The 14703-nt window shown below is 46.4% G+C and overlaps 1 pseudogene; it reads right to left on the bottom strand.

Annotated features, from left to right (window-relative positions):
• Positions 1-8837: 8837 nt before the first annotated feature.
• Positions 8838-14340, bottom strand: LOC125410822 (serine hydrolase RBBP9-like; annotated as a pseudogene).
• Positions 14341-14703: the final 363 nt, after the last annotated feature.

Consider the following 14703-nt stretch of genomic DNA (forward strand, 5'->3'; position numbering starts at 1 on the left):
GGGAGTAAAAGTGTGTGTCACCACTGCCCTTCGTGGAAATTATTTTTATTTTTAAATTTATTTTCATCATGCTGTGAATTGAACCCAGTGTCTTGCACAGGCTAATCCAGTGCTCTACCCCTGAGCCACACCCCCAGTCCTGTTATTTTTAAATACACGCATTTGTGATACAAAAAGGAAAATTAAGGCAATTTATTTGTGTAAAGTAATGGGTAGTCCCTTCCAAGGCTAGAGGAGAAACACCTTTGGCCCTTGTGGAATCAAACCATGTAGTTATGCTTTCTTGTCAGACTTTCTTTGGGGATCGCCAGCCCCCAAATAATGACACAGAGACTTCTTATTAAATATGAAAGCTTGGCCTTAGCTTAGGTTTGTTTCCAATTAGCCCTTATAACTTAAATTAACTTGTTTATATTAATCTACGATCTGCCACGTGTCTCCCTACCTCTTCTCCATGCTGTAGTCCAACTTCTTCAGTCTTGCTGGTACCTCCTGCATGCCTGGATTCCAGCCCTGAGTTCCTCTGTCTTCGCGGAAGTCCTGCCTAGTCTCTCCTGCTTAGCTACTGATTACTCAGCTCTTTATTAAACCAATCAGAAGGCACCTTAGACAGACAGCATCTTTAGAGTGCACCAAAAGATTACAAAAGCATATGCATATGTATTCTTCTTATAAGAACTAAGCAGAATTTCTTTTTTTTTTAAATTTATTTATTATGTATACAATATTCTGCCTGCATGTCTGCCTGCATGCCAGAAGAGGGCACCAGACCCCATTACAGATGGTTGTGAGCCACCATGTGGTTGCTGGGAATTGAACTCAGAACCTTTGGAAGAGCAGGAAATGCTCTTAACCTCTGAGCCATCTCTCCAGCCCCCCAGAATTTCTTTTTTAAAAAATCAATTACATATATAATATATATAGTGTGTGCATGTGGTGTGAGTGTACTTGTCCACAGAGGTCATCGAATCCCCTGGAACTGTAGTTACTGGATTGTGAACCTTAGAAAGTGGTTGCTGGGCACTGAATGCAGGTTCTCTACAAGAACAACATGCGATCTTAATCCCTGAGCCATTTCTCTATGAACACGTGCACGCACAGGTATCAGGCTTGGTAGGAAGCACTTTTAACTGCTAAGTCATCTCACCAACACCTGTATATGCTCCTTTTTTATTTTTTTTTAAGATTTATTTACTTATTATGTATACAGTGTTCTGCCTGAATGTATGTTGCATCTAGAAGAGGGCACCAGATTTCATTGTAGACGATTGGAGCCACCATGTGGTTGCTGGGAATTGAACTCAGGACCTTTGGAAGAGCAGCCAGTGCTCTTAACCTCTGAGCCATATCTCCAGGCCTATGCTCCTTTTTTAAAAAAAACATTTATGTGTTTATTGTGTGCTGCTGGTGTGTATGCCAGGTGCTTCTCGCTTGAGACTTTTCCCCTGCACCTGCTGGTGGAGCAGGAGGCGGGAGCTGCAGGAAGGGGGCTTTTGTCCTGCCTGAGGCTCCTGTCCTCTGCAGCTGATGCTGCTGGGAAGGGGTTTCCTCTTCTTCCCCAGGTATGATTCCAGCGGGATGAATTGGGGAGTCACCGTCTACTGCAGACTGCTCAGGCCTGGGTCCGCTCAGGGACAGCAGCAGATGAAGCAGTGAATGACCCACATCTTCCCTGCAGCAGCAGGAGGCGCTAGATGCCCTCCCGTCTTATTTGCTTTTAAGGATTTTTTTTTTAATTTTTATATTCTGGGCCTGAATGCTTGTATGTCTGCGTGTATGTACCCCACAGGTATGCCTGGTGCCTCTGGAGATGAGAGAAGGCTATCTAATCCTTTGTAAGTTGAGTGACAGACAGTGGTGAGGTGTCACGTGGGTGCTGGGAACACAGGTCTTCCTCGAGAACAAGTACTCTTAATTCTGAGTCATTTCTCCAGCCCCCTTTTTTACTTTGAAAGCCAGGAAGTCTGGATGAGCTTGGCAAGGCTCGTGGGGAGAGTCACAGTCAGGGTCCCCACGGCCAAATCTTTTCCCCTGACTTTCATGAGTTCCTCTCAGTCTTTTTGAGGCCTCACCACTGAGTAATTGAGTTTAGAGCTCTCTTGGGGAAGGACTTGCTAAGACACTTCTCCAAGAAATGACAAACCTTGGCTGCTAAGACCTCACCACACTGCAGCTGTCTGCTACGTATCTGCCCCCTTGCAATTGACTCAGAGCAAGGACAACAGTGACTGGGATTTAGTAGAGCAGGTGAAGGACTTGAGAACCTACCCAACTACAAGCAATCTGATAAATGGCAGCGTAGGGAAGCGAAGGAAGTCACTGCCCATAGGGCCTGTAAAACAGTTTCCACACAGCAGCTGAGGGCTTGCATCTAGAGACTCACCAGTGATAACAGGGGCTTCAATGCCACAGTGACACTAGTGACTGTCATAGAGAGCCACACTGAGAACATGTGCTTTGCCACAACTGGTATCACGTGCCCTTCCCACACTCCCCTCTATCCAGAGGTTTGTGCTCAACTGACGTTTCTGTAGGATAGACTGCAATGTACCTCTGCTATCCCTCTACAAGCAATGTAAATCCAGCTGTTTGACATCACAATCTGGAAAAGGCCTTCCATCTTCAGTTATGTCAACAACAGTCTGTTTGGTCCAGAAAGAAAACAGGCACTACCCAACAAAGTCTGGAGGACTGACCAGGGTCCCCTCCTGGAGAGTCTGAAGATGAATTAGAGTCCAGCCAATCTTACCAGAACCTCTTGGGTTTCAAAAATAAATTAAAACCAGGCATAAGGGGGCTGGAGAGGGGGCTCAGTGGTTAAGAGTACTGGTTGCTCTTCCAGGGGACCCAAGCTCCAGTCACAGCAACCATATGGTGTGGTTCACAACTGTCTGAACTCCAGTTCTAGGGGATCCAACACCCTCTTCTGGTATCTGCATATATGTGGTGTACAAACATGCATGCAGGCAGAACACCCATATACATAAAATAAAAAAAATGTTTAAAACTGGAAAAAATAGTTGGGCAGTGGTGGCACATGCCTTTTATCCCAGTACTGAGGAGGCCAAGGGAGGCAGATCTCTGTCAGTTTGAAGCCAGCCTGGTCTACAGAACAAGTCACAGGACAGCCAGGGCTACACAGTCTGTCTCAAAAAACAAAAATAAAAACAAATTGAGATGAAAACAGACTAAAAACAAGAGTGAGAATGAGCTTCTTCCATGGAACACAAACAACATGGTTGAGCAGTTAACATACAGAAGGCACCCAGAATCCAGGGCAGTTCCTAAGTGCGCTCTGATGAAGGTGCAACATGGTATCTCACTCCAGAGATGGGCTTCCAAGTGTTTGGCCTTCTCTGCCCCACTGAATGACAGGTGGTGGTGGTCCATTGGTACTGTCACATTAACCTTATGAGGATCTTCATAGAACCCATCTACCTGATTAACCAGAAGGACAAATCTTTGAGTGGGGTTTATCCCATGATGCCCAGAGCTCACCAGTGGGTCATCCAGCCCCTTAGTCCTCCAATCTGAGCTCACGGCTAGGACACTGACTAGAGGTGACACCTGGCTTTTGAATCCAATAAGCTCCTGAAAAGACATTGTTTACTTGGCAAGACTCTTCTGATGCTTCAAATACACAGAAATTAGTTAATAATCATAGTAATAATACTATTAATTAACAAATTATATACGACGATAATAACACATGTACATTACATATAGTAATAATTATTATAAATTAGTTTCAGGGTTCTTCTTGGTTTTATTTTTGAGACAGGGTCTCTCTAGGCTGGCCTAGACTTGAGATCCTCCTGCCTCAGCTCCTGAATTCTGGTATTATAGGAATGTGCCATCATGCCCAGGGCAGTCATCTTATTAATGTGAACCCAAAACATCCCTACACTCTGTTATGCAACACCAAAACATCTCCCTAAGGATCAACTTGCTCCAGGGAAAGATGAGAAAGCAGAATTTCTGAAGGTGTCAGGGTGGACAAAAGTGTCAAGGATAGATGGGCCCCTCTCCAATGGAGCTTTCCGAAGCCACTTAACAGCTGAGGCCCATGCCTCCAGGACAAGTCAGCTGCAGATAAAGAAGCAAACAAACAACAACAACAAAAAAGCATCAGCCAGAATAAAGTCAGGCGGTGGTGGTGCACGCTTTTAATTCCAGGACTTGGGAGGCAGAGAAAAAACAAAACAAAGCAAAAGAAAACAAAAACCAAAAACCAACCAAACAAACAAACAAACAAGCAAAAAAAAAAAAAAAACAGCTCACAGAAATTCCCCACCCACCTGCAAAGGTCCTGAGGCAGCATCAGATGGACAGAAACTGTTTTACAAGTTTCCCTACTTCTGCGGTGACAGATACCTGTGGTATCTTTTAGTAACTTTTGGTGGGCTCAGGGTCCTCCTCAACCACCAAGTTTGGCAGTGCTTCCCGAATTGGTCCAGCTTTCTCCTCCATTGGTACCGTTCCATTCCGACTGGCACCCTGAAAACTCAGGCTTCTGAGCACAAGATGGGAGCAGAATTATTTTAGAATACAACTGGCAGAGAAGAGAAACCAGACTTCAGGGCCCAGCTCCCATCTCTGACTGGGCCACTACCCCAGACACTCCTGCTGATTTGAGGAAGCCTGAAAGAAGACTCCCGGGCCTGATCCCCAGCAGGCTCACTCCTGAGAGAAGGAAGATTGTCTGTCTTTCAAGACTTGCCAGGGACAACCTTAGCAGGGGCTCCCTGGGCTGGGGCTTCTGCCCGGGACAGGAAGCTCACTTGAGCCCTCCTGCAGAACTTAAGCAGGGACTGCAGAAGCTGGGACACCTACTCACCTCAGCCTCCGTGGTTCTGCACTCGGGCTGTCCTGGTGACTTCACTCCTGCAGCTTCTCCCAGCTCTGAGGCCTGCCAATCCATGGGTGACCCGCAGACTTACTATGGAAGGGACTGTTTGTTGGCACCCCAAAGTCCTCCCAAAAGGGCTTTGCACTTTGACACTTCTCAGGGCTGTAATGGCTCTCAGTAGGCTTCCTGCCTCTCTGAGTTTTAAACCTGTACCTCTTAAGTTCCACGTGGCAATCTGTTTTAGGTTGTTTTCCGTTTAAGATTGTAAGGGTTTTTTTTTCTTCTTCTTCTTGTTTTTTTGAGACAGGGTTACTCTGTAGCTTTGGAGCCTGCCCTATAAGAATTAGCTCTTATAGACCAGGTTGACCTTGAACTCACAGAGGTCCGCCTGCCTCTGCTGGCAATTAAAGGTGTGTGCTACCACCGCCCAGCCCTGGCTATTTATTTTCAATTGTGAGAGTATTTATGTTTCTGTATGGATATATGCATGTGTGAATGCAGTTATTCTTCAAGTCCAGAATAGGGAACTGGGTCCCCAGAGCTGGAATTATAGGTACTTATGAGTTGCCCAATGTCAGTGCTGAGAATTCAATTTGGATCCTCCATACGAGGATAGCATGGGCTTGTCCCTGCAGAGCCCCCTAGCCTGGGGTTTACACCCTGGACTAATGCTGCTTCTTAGGCTAGCAGGGAGCCTTGGAAACTGTTGTGGGCTATCCACCAGAGAAGTCTGCTCAGACCTGAGCCCTGCTATATTCCACACTGGTCTTAGTGAATGACTCAAATCATGGACTTAACCTGCTTTAAAGAGGTGTAGATGGGGGAAGTAGGAAAAGACAAGATCTCCTGAGTAAACTGGAAGCATGGGGACCTTGGGAGAGGGTTTAAGGGGAGGGGAGAGACAGGGAGGGAAGCAGAGAAAAATGTAGAGCTCAATAAAAATCAATAAAAAAAGAGGTGTAGATGGGGCTAAGGGCCATTAACTTTACTGAACTGATACATAATTGGCCATATAGTTTAAGATGCAGGACCCGGCCATTAATCCAATCACAATGAGAAGAAAAGGCCCAGCCACTGCTGAGAGTAGAGCCAGGGGGACCAAAAGAACAGAGGGTGGTACCAGTTGTCTAATTCATGCTTTTGTCTCTTTCTCTGTTTGAGGCTTTCCTCTAACATGGCAAGATTTTTCTCTAATTACCCATGATCAATTAGTACAGAAACAAGTTTTTCCCAAAGCCATGCGCAGTCATCTTATCTCTTAAGAAGGAAGTCTGAGCCTCTCTGCTTTTGTAGGACCATTTCTGTAAGGGAATCTAACTGTTGAAAACATCTAATACCTCTAGGTCCTGATCAACCTGTCTATTTAGTTTGGAAAGCATCAGAAGAGGCACATTGAGTCACCACACCCACCAAGTAGTCTCAGGGGCTCAGAAATATCGCTGTTGTCTGAATGAGTTAACCAACAAAGCAGAATAGCAGACCTCAGAATAAGGGGGAGTTTAGGTTAAAAGTTTCAGCCTGTTCCAAGTCTTTAATGCTAATTTGGACTGCCCCCAGGCCTACTGCATCTTGATGATCTATGAGCTGATAGTCTGGTTAGATCCTATTCCTATGTACTATAGGAAGCCGATGTCTAAGCATAACTAGCAATTTCAGCTGATTTCTGGCTGGGAATCATTAACTATATCCCCAGGTGGTATATATAGGGTCTGAATCCTAGGTTTTTCCTATTTTCCAAAGGTCAGAATCTTTCTTTCTACTTTTTTGTTTGTTTGTTTGTTTTTTGAGACAAGGTTTCTCTTTAGCTTTGGAGCCTGTCCTGGAACTAGCTCTGGTAGACCAGGTTGGCCTTGAACTCAGATATCTGCCTTCTTCTGCCTGGGATTAAAGGCATGAGCCACCACCACCCAGCTCTGTATTTCTATTTCAAGAGACAAACTCTCACATCTTTCCTCTCTCCATGAGAATCAGACATTTAAAGTGGGCACCAGCAAGCAAAGGTCAAGAAAAATATGGGTTCTGGTCTGCAGTCACACTAGCTAATACCTTCCCTGTTTCTGTCTTCCTCAGTTTCCAGTCCAGGCCTGAGGGTGGTGGGGGTTGGACCATGACCCTCTAGACTCATACCCCTTGGGATAAAACACAAGATTCAGAAGGAGGTAGAGAGGCAGGGAGTGGAAGGGTCTGGGGTTCCAATGAAACCTTAACACGAATGGGCCCGTAGTCTGGGAGACAGTCCCTGCGGCAGTGACATCCGCGGCTTCAGCTTACTTGACCTGGTTGTAGTGGATCCATGGTGTAATGCCAGCTATTGTCACAGCCATAGGAGTGGGGAGAATCTCCATGTAGGGTCTTTTCCCAGTTTCTTCCCGTGCCCCATTGACTATCAGCTTGAACAAAATGGGGCCACAGAGTCAAGCAGCGGAAACTGAGTGGTCTCAGAGGTCAGCTGGGTCCCTCTGACAGTCCAGTGGATAGCATTTGTGGAGGACTGGAGGGCCTACAGGGACTCAGGGAAGAAATGGCTTGGGGGTTTTTCCAGCAGCAGCTCTCTGAGCCAGGGAAGCAGTGGGGCAGAGCTTCCAAACATAGTGTCACAGGAGGTAAATGTGTGCCCCCCCACCGCACACATGGGGTGCAACAGGCCCGAAGTTGGACCCTAAGGAGAGTTTTGAGTTTCTTTTAATGTTCTATTTTTTTTTTCTACCTGCCCAGAACTCTGACCTCTATAGGCACAATGAAGTTTCCAATATTTGTCGAAAGCTTTAGTCCATTAATTGAGAGATTTTGGCTATGAAAGCCAGGTCACTGTCGGACCTCATTTCTAGGGGGAGGCCAAATCAGGGGACCAGTTTCTGGAGCTTTCAAGGTACTGTTCGAGCAGTTCCAGTCCTGGTGGAGAGCGCTTCTAGAAACCTGGAAGAGGTATCTACAAGACAAGGCCGATCTCCGTGAAGTCAGTTTTCCCAGAGCTCGCTAAGGAGTTGATCTCTCATTTACGCTCCTTCCTGGGAAGGGCTCTCTGTTTTGAATTGACTTGAGTACAAACCTGACATCTGGCTGGGACATCCCACAGTAGGCTGGTCAGTCTACCAAGCATACCTTGGTTGCTTATGCTTGGTTGGTATGCTTGGTTGGTATGCTTGGTGTTTATGCTTGGTTGGTATGCTACCAAGCATACCTGAGTTGCTCAGACCAAGCATACCTTGGTCTGAGCAACTCAGAAAGTTTCGTGGACCCCAGACCCTGCCTGTTGTCTCTGGGAGAATGACCTTTCCCTCTGGTGTCCTCCACAACCCCCGAGTTTGAGCTGCCCAGTTCTTTCCCATGGAGTCTCAGGTAGTAGCACCAGGTAGGGCTATGTCATCATAATATAAATAGGCCCCACTAGTCTTAGGGCCGTTGGTTGGGAAGCAAGGTCAGTGACATAGCAGTAGAGGACACCAAATAGCTTTTTGGGAGAGCCAAGGGTTTTTCTTTTTTGTTATTTTTTTTTTTCAGAGAGGATTTCTCTGAGTAACAGCTCTGGCTGTCCTAAAACTCACTTTGAAGACCAGACTGCTCTCCAGTTCACAGAGATTCGCAAGCCTCTGCTTCCTGAGTTCAGATCCATAGGTTGAGAACTTCTACACTTCCTTCCCTTCCCTCAATCCCATAAGCTTGATAGGTAGATCCTTGCTGAGCCAGGTTCCTCCCCTAAAGGGTGTGGCCAAAATCTAGGCACTATAAAAGCCAAGGCCAGCTCTATTCTGTGAGTGGGTTTCTTTCTCCCAGTCCACCTTTAGCGTCTCTGTCAGTGGGTACGGCCTGAGGGCTACGTCCTGATTCTTCTTCGGTGAGTCTGGGCCTCGAATCTCATTGGGAAGGGTTGTCACCTTGGACTGGAAGTTCTGAGGCTGGGTAGGTCAGAAACGCTAGAAAGTCGGGGGCTCGGCTAACGGGGAGTAGTAAGGCAGAAGCATTTGAAGGGGTCCTGTTATTTAGGGGCTCATTTGCTGAGCACCAGGGCCTGTCCTCCACCAGACAAACGCGGACTGTACAGGAGACAGTGGCGTGACTCGCCGCGACTGCCTTTCTGAACTGTGGCCATTGCCAAACCCTTAAGCAGGATTCAAGGGCGTATAAAATGCCAGGGCAGGTCGCTATCAGGAGTAGAGTGTGTTCGTGTTCCCACACGCCTCAAGTCCCATGACCTGGAGACAGAGGCAGGCAGATCTCTGGTTTCAAGACCAACCTGAACTACGTGCGGAGTTTCAGGCTAGCCAGTGCCTATCTCAAAATAGTAATAATAATTTAAAATAATAAAACAACGTCGGAATAAGTGAGCAATGAAAGCAAGACGGGTGAGTTTGAGTCTGGGGCCCTTTGGCATCTTGGGTTTCATCACCTGGGGCCTTGATGGCTTCCGCACGTGCGCTCATGGCCTTTGCATTATTTGCCTGCGTCTTCAGGCCTTTCTTGTTGTGCTTCTTGGCAAAGGGCATGTTCCTCAGGAACTTGGGGTCGACCCCCTTGAAAGATTCGTATCTTTGTGACCGGGGTTTCTTGATGCCATTTCTGTGCCATTTTCGGGACTGGTTGTGTGTGGTGTAGTTCTTGAACTTGGCCATGGCAGGGCGGTAACTGGCGGCTCCCGAAGCGACCGTGCTGCAACCCAGGAAATAGGATCTTTACTTTTTTACCTTTGGTTTTTCTTTTTTTAAAGATTTTTTTTGTGATGTATTTATTAAAGGCAGTGGTGTGAAGGTGTCAGATCACCCTGGAACTGGATTTACAGGCACTTATGAGCTGCGGTGTGGGTGCTGGGAATTGAAGCAGGATATTCTGGAAGAACAGTCAGTGCTCTTAACCGCCGAGCCATCTCTGCCGGCCTCTAGATCTCTGATTTCAAGAGCAACCTGATCTACATACAGAGTTTCAGCAATTATTTCTGTAATAATAATTTAAAATAATAAAACAAAGCCTGTCATGGTGGCACACACCCTTAATCCCAGCACTGGGGATCAAAACCAGACTGATCCACACAAGAAATTCCAGGATAGGCAGGGTTGTGTAGACAGGTAGTGTTTGAAAAACATAAATAACCGACAGAAATCCCCCTACCTCTGCCTTCCTTGGGCTGACATCAAAGGCCACTTTAACCATACCCGGCCTAGAAAATAATTGTTTCAGTTGTGCTGTGCAGGGGACTGGAAGGACAGAGACCAGAGTGGGTACTGTTGCCCCAGATATCCCTCCTTGTTTTTTTTTTGCTTTTTTGTTTTGTTTTCCTTTTTTTTTTTTTTTTTTTTTTTTGGTTTTTCGAGACGGTTTCGTCCATCATAGAGGTTTTTTGTTTGTTGGTTGGTTGGTTGGTTGGTTTTTTCCTCCCTTTTTTTTGATTCTTTTGAAAGACCTGGATAAATCCAGATCCCCCTAGCAGGAAAAAATAGAGCCAAAAAATCTAAGCAGGGAGAGAAGAATCAGAAATCTAGGATTAGCCGGTTCAGTGACTGTTTCAGGAACTAGCTGAAGATAAAGTTAGATTGTAATCTTGAGAATAATCTTGAGAAACAGGGAGTTGCCCCCTTGTGATCATCACTGGATTTTCGGAATTTTCTATGACGCCCTCCCTACCCACTTCGGATTACTGAACTGTGCTTTGTTCCCTTAAAAACTCCTTCTCCCAGTTACTGGGGTCGAACTCCTCCCCTGAGTGGGTTATGAGTCTTAGCCCCAGTGCACTGGCTCCTATCAACAAACCTCGTGTGATTGCAGCAAGGAAGGTCTCTCGTGAGTTACTGGTGGAGGGGTCGTGTTATCCCGAGACTTGAGTGAGAGTCTCCCCACCGGGGGTCTTTCATTTGAGACAGGGTTTCTCTGTTGCTTAGGAGACTGTCCTGGAATTTGCTCTTTTGTAGACCAGGCTGGCCTCACACTCACAGAGCTGTGCCTGCCTCTGAGTCCTTAGGGCTAGGATTAAAGGCATGCACCACCACGGCCCAGTGATCTTTGCGTTTTTTTGCAGGTATTCATTCTGATCTAGAAAGCTCTACTTTGGAGAAAATAGCTATCTGCCTAGAGGAACTTTGGCCTAGCTGTCTGGGAAGAGGGAAGGTAAGCACGCATTATTGGGCTAGCAAGTACATTAAGATGCTCTTCCAGGACTATTTTAATTATTTTAGTTGATGTGTATCTGTCTGTTTCAGAGTATGGAAATGAGAGTAACTGCCTCTGGCAGCCAGAAGAGTTTGTTAGGTTTCTCTGTGTAGCCATGGCTGTTCTGGAAATCAACTACCATAGACCAGGATGACCTCAACTCAGAGCTCTGCCTGCTTCAGCCTCCCGAGTGCTGGAATTAAAGCAAGTGTCACCATGCCCGGCTATTTTATTTATGTGTTTGTTGTTTGTTTGGTTAGTTGGTTTTCTAAACAGGGTTTCTCTGTAACTTTGGAGCCTGTCCTGGGATTCACTCTGTAGACCAGGCTGACCTCAAACGCAGACATCCAATGCCTCTGCCTCCCACGTGCAGGGATTAAAGGCGTGTATTGGGTTTTGAGACGAGGTCTCCCCTGTGTAGCTCTGCTTGGCCTCATCCTGGACAAGAACTACTCATTCCCCTCCTCCATCTCTCAGGCACCCTCTGGTCTCCTGTGTGGCTCTATAGAGGACCTCAAGTAAGCCAGATCTCAGTGTTGTCTCTTTGGGACTGCCGTCTTGTCCTACACACAATGTCCTTGCTATCTACCCACCATACAGCAAGCCTGAGTGTTTCCTTTCATTGGTCACGATCCCGCCTTCCAATTACCCATTCATCAGATGATGGACAGACTCCTAGATACAGTTCAGGTTTGGGTTACCATCTTATGTACAAATGTGAACATAAGGGTACAAATAGCTTTTCAATTCCCTTGGGTTATAGACCCGGAAGTGGATTGCAGGGGTTGTACAGTAAATCGATTTTCTGTTTGTTGTTTCATCTTCTAAAGTCGTTGGTGCCATTTTACATTTCTTGTGGTATGCAAGAATTCTGATTCTATAGCTCAACAGTATTACTGCTTGGCTAGTGGGGATTGCTTGTTTTAAATCCATCTCAATGGTCTCTCATTTTGTTTTTCTAAGTTGATGTCAGGCATTTTTGCTGTTGTTGTTATCCATTTGTGTATCTTCAGTAAAATGTTTTGGGGTCCTTGAACTCTTTGTGTATGGTGCTGGAGACTGAATCCAGAGCTGCATGCCAGGGAAGGGCTCTCTCAATAAGGGCTCTGTTCCATTCCCAGCCTCCCACCCAACTTTGAAGTGCTGGGGCTTGAACGCAGGGCTCCATTTATGACGTAGGCAGTGTGATCCCACGTGTTGGGATTAAAGGCGTGCACAACCATCACCATGCTCCGTTCACTTCATTATTTTGAAATTTTATTATTTATTTGTTTTTCAAGACAAGATTTTTATAGCCCTGGGTATTCTGGAATTAGTTCTGTAAACGATGTTGGCCTCATTCAGGGATCTACTATGCTTGGGTGTGTGCCACCACTGCCTGGCTATTTCTCTATTCATCATTGAGAAGTAAAAGTTTTGTTTTTCTTTTACATTTGATCAAAGTACCTTATAAACACGAGAGCAAATGCCATAATGGAGACATTTTATACATCGAATGTAAGCTAACAGAAAAAGTGCATTTTAAAAAGGCCTTGCTTCTTTCTGAGGGACATTCTAAGAACAACCTTGAGCTGACGCTTGAATGATCTCTAGAAATTAGAGGTTGGAACTCTTTACAGAATTCAGCTGCATTGCAGCAAAGTTCTTTTGGAAACTACTTGAAACTTTATAACAAGGTACGAATTGCTCCCTGGCTTTCCACCTGTTAGCATTATGTACGCTTGGTTATCTTAGGCTTTTCTTGGACTTTGTTGAGATTATAAAATGTTTGTGGCTGAGCTCATAAGTGGTTGACCTGGTCTTTGCCTTGTATCACTCACAAATCTACCCACACTGCTGTTGCCAGCTGCTGTAATTCACGTCAGGACCATGTGTGCATACAGATGCATCTCCATGAATGTCTGCCACAGTGCTCCACGTGGCTGAATGCTGCCAGGCACACTGAAGTTGGTGTAAGGCGGCCCACTGTGCAGATATCTGTCCACTGCAGCTCCCGAGCCCAGCATCCCCTCTGTCCTTCTCTCAACCAGTCAGAAGGACCTGGGAACTGGGGTGGGGCTAAGGATTTTAGTAATGAAGACCCAGGTCTGAGGTCACTATTTTGAGCCAGCTAGAGGCAGCAGATAGAGTTTGGAGTTGTAAGAACAGGCTGGCCCGTTAGTCATTTCCCCCCCAGTAAGACAGAAACGTTTGAAAATTTCATAAAGGAAAAAGTGTCACTCAAATAATTTGCATGAGTATCTGTTTAGTTTTTGTTTCTTTCGAGGTCTTTCTGAGACAGGTCTTCACTAAATATTTACCCGGGAAGGCCTCAAGCTCTGTCTGCCTTCCTCAGCTATCCCGGTGCTGGGATCTCAGGAGTGGGTCACACCTTGCTAAAGCTATTGAGTTATAATTCAGAATGAGACTCAGGAGACCTGAGTCTACTTGGTGCTGTTTCTTTCCTGAGGCAGACTCACCTCCTGGTTCCTGCTTAAGGGAGAGTCAGGCTAGGTGCCCCCCCCCAGTGTGTCCTGCCCTCCCCCTCCCCTGTCCCCACCTCTCTGGAGTGCTGGGATTACAGTGAGACACCCTGTCTGATTCTGGTTCTACTTCTGACTTCCTCTCTGGATCAACAGGATGGCTAAGCAAACTCCACAGCCCTCATCAAACAGGAAAAATGCTGCTATCTTTAATAGCTTTGCAGGGAGACTTAAGTTCTATGGAAACGGAAAATGCTAGTAACGTAGTGTGAGTATTTGCTTTTCGGGCACTTGGCAGCTGAACTGGACCCTTTGTGTCTAGTGCTGTGTGGTAATAGATACTCTTCTCACGCATCCTGGCATGCTGCAGGGCAGGAGTCATCCTGACCCCTGCAGACTTCTCCACACTAATCAGTTCATGGAACTCTGGTCTGAAGGAGACCACCATCAGGAAACTTGTACACACTGGCGTCCAGCCTATCGGCCACTTCTTCTGGTTCCTTCTGGGGAAGGAAGGGGTCACCAGGGAAGCCAAACGGTATAGGATGTAGAGGGCAGTTGGCCTTGCTCAACCCCTGCCAGGAGGCACAGCTGAAGTACCCACTTGGACACTTTCATTTATCTCCCAAGTCCGTGCAGTTCCAATACAAGAGCATCCTGATTTGTCTCTGCACACCTCACGGCTGCTGTGGCTCTGGAACCGTGGCAATTCTGTCTCTGTGAAGGGCAGCCAGATGCTCTTTGGAGCAGTAATTAGGTCAGGTATGTTTTTGGCCAAATACTGGAAACAAGGAATCTGCTCCAGCCCCTTCCTCACCCAGCCATATGGTGGGCAGCCACATCCCTGTCTCCATTCCGGGGGACAATCACTGCCTTGCTAGGGAACAGCATGAATGCAGACGCTGAAGAACCCTGCCCAGCCCAGACCCTATCTGTTTGTTTGTTGGTTTACTTATTTATTTTGAATTTTCGCGTCGGGGTTTCCCTGTGTTGACAATCTTGGCTATCCTGGGATACTTTGTAGACCAGGCTGGCCTCGAACTCAGAGATCTGCCTGCCTCTCCTAGCTTGATGGGATTAAGGGAAAGTGACACCACATCTGACTATTCATTTTTGAAACACAATCTTTTTTAGATTGATTTGTTCATTTTTTGTTGCCCTGGCTGTCCTGGAATTTGCTCTGTAGACCAGGCTGGCCTCGAACTCACAGAGATCTGCCTGCCTCTCCTAGCTTGATGGGATTAAGGGAAAGCG

The sequence above is a fragment of the Myodes glareolus genome, chromosome 3 (genome assembly GCF_982192425.1).
Source record: "Myodes glareolus chromosome 3, mMyoGla1.1, whole genome shotgun sequence".
In the NCBI taxonomy this organism is placed as follows: domain Eukaryota; kingdom Metazoa; phylum Chordata; class Mammalia; order Rodentia; family Cricetidae; genus Myodes; species Myodes glareolus.